This window comes from Arachis hypogaea, chromosome 19, assembly GCF_003086295.3.
Source record: "Arachis hypogaea cultivar Tifrunner chromosome 19, arahy.Tifrunner.gnm2.J5K5, whole genome shotgun sequence".
NCBI classification, from domain to species: Eukaryota; Viridiplantae; Streptophyta; class Magnoliopsida; order Fabales; family Fabaceae; genus Arachis; species Arachis hypogaea.
Window position 1 is genome coordinate 101,050,628 of NC_092054.1, and position 7,221 is coordinate 101,057,848.

The 7,221-nt window shown below is 39.3% G+C and overlaps 1 non-coding gene across 1 annotated transcript; it reads right to left on the reverse strand.

Annotated features, from left to right (window-relative positions):
- Positions 1 to 1,260: 1,260 nt before the first annotated feature.
- LOC112780616 (small nucleolar RNA R71) lies at positions 1,261 to 1,368 on the reverse strand. Its single transcript, XR_003191440.1, has one exon. It is a non-coding gene; the product is annotated as a small nucleolar RNA R71 (small nucleolar RNA).
- Positions 1,369 to 7,221: the final 5,853 nt, after the last annotated feature.

The following is a 7,221-nucleotide window of genomic DNA, read 5'->3' on the forward strand; positions in this document are numbered from 1 at the left end:
TTCAAAAATCTTTTTCTTATCTTTATCACATAATTTTTGAAAATAACATCATCAATTAATGTTTTGATTCAAAAATTTCAAGTTTGTTACTCACTTGTTAAGAAAGATTCAAACTTTAAGTTCTAGAATCATATTTTGTGATTTCTTGTGAATCAAGTCATTAATTGTGATTTTAAAAATCAAATCTTTTTCAAAACTAATTTCAATCATATCTTTTCAAAAATATCTTATTATCTTATCTTTTTCAAAAATTTGATTTTCAAATATCTTTTCTAACTTCTTATCTTCTTATCTTTTCAAAATTGATTTTCAAAATTTGTTTCAACTAACTAACTAACTTTTTGTTTGTTTCTTATCTTTTTCAAAACTACCTAACTAACTCTCTCTCTCTAATTTTCGAAAATATCTCCCTCTTTTTCAAAAATTCTTTTTAATTAACTAATTGTTTCAAAATTCAATTTTAATTTATTTCCTCTTTTAATTTTCGAAAATCACTAACCATTTTTCAAAAATAATTTTCAAAAATTCTCTTTCTCTCTCATCTCCTTCTATTTATTTATTCATCTACTAACACTTCTCTTCATCTCACATCTCTGCTCTCCTCACCCTTGTGTTTCTTTCCCTACATTACATTATTTTCTTCTTTTTTTCTTCTACTCACACAGGGACCTCTATACTGTGGTAAAAAGGATCCCTATTATTATTTTTCTGTTCCCTCCTTTTCATATGAGCAGGAGCAAGGACAAGAATATTCTTGTTGAAGCAGATCCAGAACCTGAAAGGACTCTGAAGAGGAAACTAAGAGAAGCTAAATTACAACAATCCAGCAAGCACCTTTCAGAAATTTTCGAACAGGAAGAGGAGATGGCAGCCAAAAATAATAATAATACAAGGAGGATGCTTGGTGACTTTACTGCACCTAATTCCAATTTACATGGAAGAAGCATCTCCATCCCTACCATTGGAGCAAACAATTTTGAGCTGAAGCCTCAATTAGTTTCTCTGATGCAGCAGAACTGCAAGTTTCATGGACTTCCATCTGAAGATCCTTTTCAGTTCTTAACTGAATTCTTGTAGATTTGTGATACTGTTAAGACTAATAGAGTAGATCCTGAAGTCTACAGGCTCATGCTTTTCCCCTTTGCTGTAAGAGACAGAGCTAGAGTGTGGTTGGACTCTCAACCTAAAGATAGCCTGAACTCTTGGGATAAGCTGGTCACGGCTTTCTTAGCCAAGTTCTTTCCTCCTCAAAAGCTGAAAAAGCTTAGAGTGGATGTTCAAACCTTCAGACAGAAAGAAGGTGAATCCCTCTATGAAGCTTGGGAGAGATACAAGCAACTGACCAAAAAGTGTCCTTCTGACATGCTTTCAAAATGGACCATCCTGAATATATTCTATGATGGTCTGTCTGAATTAGCTAAGATGTCATTGGATACTTCTGTAGGTGGATCTATTCACCTAAAGAAAACGCCTGCAGAAGCTCAAGAACTCATTGACATGGTTACTAATAACCAGTTCATGTACACTTCTGAGAGGAATCCTGTGAGTAATGGGATACCTCAGAAGAAGGGAGTTCTTGAAATTGATACTCTGAATGCCATATTGGCTCAGAATAAAATATTGACTCAGCAAGTCAATATGATTTCTCAGAGTCTGAATGGAATGCAAGCTGCATCCAACAGTACTCAAGAGGCAGCTTCTGAAGAAGAAGCTTATGATCTTGAGAACCCTGCAATAGTAGAGGTAAATTACTTAGGTGAACCTTATGGAAACACCTATAACTCATCATGGAGAAATCATCCAAATTTCTCATGGAAGGATCATCAAAAGCCTCAACAAGGCTTTAATAATGGTGGAAGAAACAGGTTTAGCAATAGCAAGCCTTTTCCATCATCCACTCAACAACAGACAGAGAACTCTGAACAAAATACTTCTAATTTAGCAAACTTAGTCTCTGATCTATCTAAGGCCACTGTGAGTTTCATGAATGAAACAAGGTCCTCCATTAGAAATTTGGAAGCACAAGTGGGCCAGCTGAGTAAGAAGATCATGAAACTCCTCCTAGTGCTCTCCCAAGTAATACAGAAGAAAATCCAAAAGGAGAGTGCAAAGCCATTGATATAACCATCATGGCCGAATCCAAGGAAGAAGGGGAGGACGTGAATCCCAAGGAGGAAGACCTCCTGGGAAGTCCAGTGATCAATAAGGAGTTTCCCTCTGAGGAACCAAAGAAATCTGAGACTCAACTAGAGACCATAGAGATTCCATTAAACCTCCTTATGCCATTCATGAGCTCTGATGAGTATTCCTCTTCTGAAGAGAATGAGGATGTTACTAAGGAGCAAGTTACCAAGTACCTTGGTGCAATCATGAAGCTGAATGCCAAATTATTTGGTATTGAGACTTGGGAAGATGAACCTCCCTTGTTCACCAATGAAATGAGTGATCTGGATCAACTGACATTGCCTCAGAAGAAACAGGATCCTGGAAAGTTCCTAATACCTTGTACCATAGGTACAATGATCTTTGAAAAGGCTCTGTGTGACCTTGGTTCAGGGATAAATCTCATGCCCCTCTCTGTAATAGAGAAATTGGGAATCTTTGGGGTGCAAGCTGCTAAAATCTCATTAGAGATGGCAGACAATTCAAGAAAACAGGCTTATGGACAAGTTGAGGACGTGTTAGTAAAGGTTGAAGGCCTTTACATCCCTACTGATTTCATAGTCCTAGATACTGGGAAGGATGAGGATGAATCCATCATCCTTGGAAGACCCTTCCTAGCCACAGCAAGAGCTGTGATTGATGTTGACAGAGGCGAACTAGTCCTTCAATTGAATGAGGACTCCCTTGTGTTTAAAACTCAAGGACATCCTTCTATAAACATGGGAAAGAGGCACAGTAAGCTTCTCTCAAAATAGAGTCAACCAGAGCCCCCATAGTCAAACTCTAAGTTTGGTGTTGGGAGGCCACAACCAAACTCTAAGTTTGGTGTTGAACTCCCATATCCAAACTCTAAGTTTGGTGTTGGGGAGTCTCAACAATGCTCTGAACATCTGTGAGGCTCCATGAGAGCCCACTGTCAAGCTATTGACATTAAAGAAGTACTTGTTGGGAGGCAACCCAATTTTTATTTATCTAATTTTAATTTATTTTTATTGTTATTTCATGTTTTATTAGGTTCATGATCATGCGGAGTCACAAAATAAATATAAAAATTAAAAATGGAATAAAAAACAGCAGAAGAAAAATCACACCCTGGAGGAGGATCTCACTGGCGTTTAAACGCCAATAAGGAGCATCTGTCTGGCGTTCAACGCCAGAACAGAGCATGTTTCTGGCGTTGAACGCCAGAAACAAGCAGCATCCTGGCGTCCAGACGCCAGAAATGCGCAGTAAAGAAGAACTGGCGCTGAACGCCAGAAACAAGCATCTGGGCGTTGAACGCCCAGAACAAGCATCAATTCGGCGTTTAAACGCCAGAATTGCATGCAAAGGCATTTTACATGCCTAATGGGTGCAGGGATGCAAATCCTTGACACCTCAGGATCTGTGGACCCCACAGGATCAACTCAGCATCTGTGGACCCCACAGGATCCCCACCTACCACCACTCACTCTCTTTCCTCTTCTCAATGTTCATCCTCTCTTCCCAATAAACACTCTTCCCCAAAACTCTTCACCAATCACCTCAATCTCTCTTCCCTATCACCACTCACATCCATCCACTCTTCCCCATAAACCTACCTCATAAACTCCACCTACCTTCAAAATTCAAAATCAATTTCCCACCCAAACCCACCCATATGGCCGAACCTTAACCCCCCTCCCTTCACTATATAAAGCCCTCCATTCTTCTTCATTTTCACACAACACAACCCTCTCTTCCCCTTCTTAGCCAAATACACCTCTCCCTCCTCTCCTCCATATTTTCTTCTTCTTCTTCATCTATTCTTTCTTCTCTTGCTCGAGGGCGAGCAATATTCTAAGTTTGGTGTGGTAAAAGCATAAGCTTTTTGTTTTTCCATTACCATTGATGGCACCCAAGACCGGAGAATCCTCTAGAAAAGGGAAAGGAAAGACAAAAGCTTCCACTCTGAGTCATGGGAGATGGAAAGATTCATCTCCAAAGCTCATCAAGACCACTTCTATGATGTTGTGGCCAAGAAGAAGGTGATCCCTGAGGTCCCTTTCAAACTCAAGAGAAATGAGTATCCGGAGATCTGACATGAGATCCATAGAAGAGGTTGGGAAGTTCTAACAAACCCCATCCAACAAGTCAGAATTCTAATGGTTCAAGAGTTCTATGCTAATGCATGGATCACAAGGAACCATGATCAAAGTAAGAACCCGAACCCAAAGAATTATCTCACCATGGTTCGGGGGAATTACTTAGATTTTAGTCCAGAAAATGTAAGGTTGGCGTTCAACTTGCCAATGATGGAAGAGAACGCATGCCCCTACACAAGGATTGTCAACTTTGATCAAAGGTTGGACCAAGTCCTCATGGACATATGTGTGGAAGGAGCTCAATGGAAGATTGACTCAAAAGGCAAACCGGTTCAACTGAGAAGACTGGACCTTAAGCCTGTAGCTAGAGGATGGTTGGAGTTCATTCAACGCTCAATCATTCCCACTAGCAACCGGTCTGAAGTTACTATAGACCGGGCCATCATGATCCATAGCATCATGATTGGAGAAGAGGTGGAGGTTCATGAGATTATACCTCAAGAAGTCTACAAGGTGGCTGACAAGTCCTCCACTATGGCAAGGTTAGCTTTCCCTCATCTTATTTGCCATCTATGTTACTCAGCAGGCGCTCTCATAGAAGGAGACATTCCCATTGAGGAAGAGAAGCCCATCACTAAGAAAAAGATGGAGCAAGCAAGAGAGCCCATTCATGGATCTCAAGAAACGCATGAAGCTCATCACCATGAGATCCCGGAGATGCCTCAAATGCATCTTCCTCCACAAAACTATTGGGAGCAAATCAACACCTCCCTAGGAGAATTAAGTTCCAACATGGGACAATTAAGGGTGGAACATCAAGAGCACTCCATCATCCTTCATGAAATTAGAGAAGATCAAAAAGCAATGAGGGAGGAGCAACAAAGACAAGGAAGAGACATAGAAGAGCTCAAGGACATCATTGGTTCCTCAAGAAGGAAACGCCACCATCACTAAGGTGGACTCATTCCTTGTTCTTACATTCTCTGTTTTTCATTTTCTTTATGTTAAGTGCTTATCCATGTTTGTGTCTTATTACATGATCATTAGTATTTAGTAACTTTGTCTTAAAGTTGTGAATGTCCTATGAATCCATCACCTCTCTTAAATGAAAACTGTTTTAATTCAAAAGAACAAGAAGTACATGAGTTTCGAAATTATCCTTGAACTTAGTTTAATTATATTGATGTGGTGACAATGCTTCTTGTTTTCTGAATGAATGCTTGAACAGTGCATATGTCTTTTGAAGTTGTTGTTTATGAATGTTAAATATGTTGGCTCTTGAAAGAATGATGACAAAGAGACATGTTATTTGATAATCTAAAAAATCACAAAAATGATTCTTGAAGCAAGAAAAAGCAGCAAAGAACAAAGCTTACAGAAAAAAAAATTAGCAAAAAAATAGAAAGAAAAAGAAAAAGCAAGCAGAAAAAGCCAAAAGCTCTTAAAACCAAGAGGCAAGAGCAAAAAAAAAGCCAGTAACCCTTAAAACCAAAGGCAAGGGTAAATAAAAAGGATCCCAAGGCTTTGAGCATCAGTGGATAGGAGGGCCTAAAGGAATAAAATCCTGGCCTAAGCGGCTAAACCAAGCTGTCCCTAACCATGTGCTTGTGGCGTGAAGGTGTCAAGAGAAAACTTGAGACTGAGCGGTTAAAGTCAAGGTCCAAAGCAAAATAAGAGTGTGCTTAAGAACCCTGGACACCTCTAATTGGGGACTTTAGCAAAGCTGAGTCACAATCTGAAAAGGTTCACCCAATTATGTGTCTGTGGCATTTATGTATCCGGTGGTAATACTGGAAAACAAAGTGCTTAGGGCCACGGCCAAGACTCATAAAGTAGCTGTGTTCAAGAATCAACATACTAAACTAGGAGAATCAATAACACTATCTGAACTCTGAAGTTCCTATAGATGCCAATCATTCTGAACCTCAATGGATAAAGTGAGATGCCAAAACTATTCAAGAGGTAAAAAGCTACAAGTCCCGCTCATCTGATTGGAGCTATGTTTCATTGATAGTTTGGAATTTATAGTATATTCTCTTCTTTTTATCCTATTTGATTTTCAGTTGCTTGGGGACAAGCAACAATTTAAGTTTGGTGTTGTGATGAGCGGATAATTTATACGCTTTTTGGCATTGTTTTTAGTATGTTTTTAGTAGAATCTAGTTACTTTTAGGGATGTTTTCATTAGCTTTTATGTTAAATTCACATTTCTGTACTTTACTATGAGTTTGTGTATTTTTCTGTGTTTTCAGGTATTTTCTGGCTGAAATTGAGGGACTTGAGCAAAAATCAGATTCAGAGGCTGAAGAAGGACTGCTGATGCTGTTGGATTCTGACCTCCCTGCACTCAAAGTGGATTTTCTGGAGCTACAGAACTCAAAATGGTGCGCTTCCAATTGTGTTGGAAAGTAGACATCCAGGGCTTTCCCGAAATATATAATAGTCCATACTTTGGCCGAGTTTAGATGACGCAAAAGGGCATTGAACACCAGTTCTACGCTGCTGTCTGGAGTTAAACGCCAGAAACACGTTACAAGCCAGAGTTGAACGCCAGAAATACGTTACAAACTGGCGTTCAACTTCAAGAATGACCTCTCCACGTGTAAACTTCAATCTCAGCCCAAGCACACACCAAGTGGGCCCCGAAAGTGGATTTATGCATCAATTACTTACTTCTGTATACCCTAGTAACTAGTTTAGTATAAATAGGACTTTCTACTAGTGTATTTGACATCTGATAATCTTTTGGAAGATCCTGGATTGTATTTTTGATCCTACGATCTCGTTTTGGGGGCTGGCCATTCGGCCATGCCTGGACCTTTCACTTATGTATTTTCAACGGTAGAGTTTCTACACTCCATAGATTAAGGTGTGGAGCTCTGCTGTTCCTCATGAATTAATGCAAAGTACTACTGTTTTTCTATTCAATTCAACTTATTCCGCTTCTAAGATATTCATTCGCACTTCAACATGAATGTGATGAACGTGATAATCA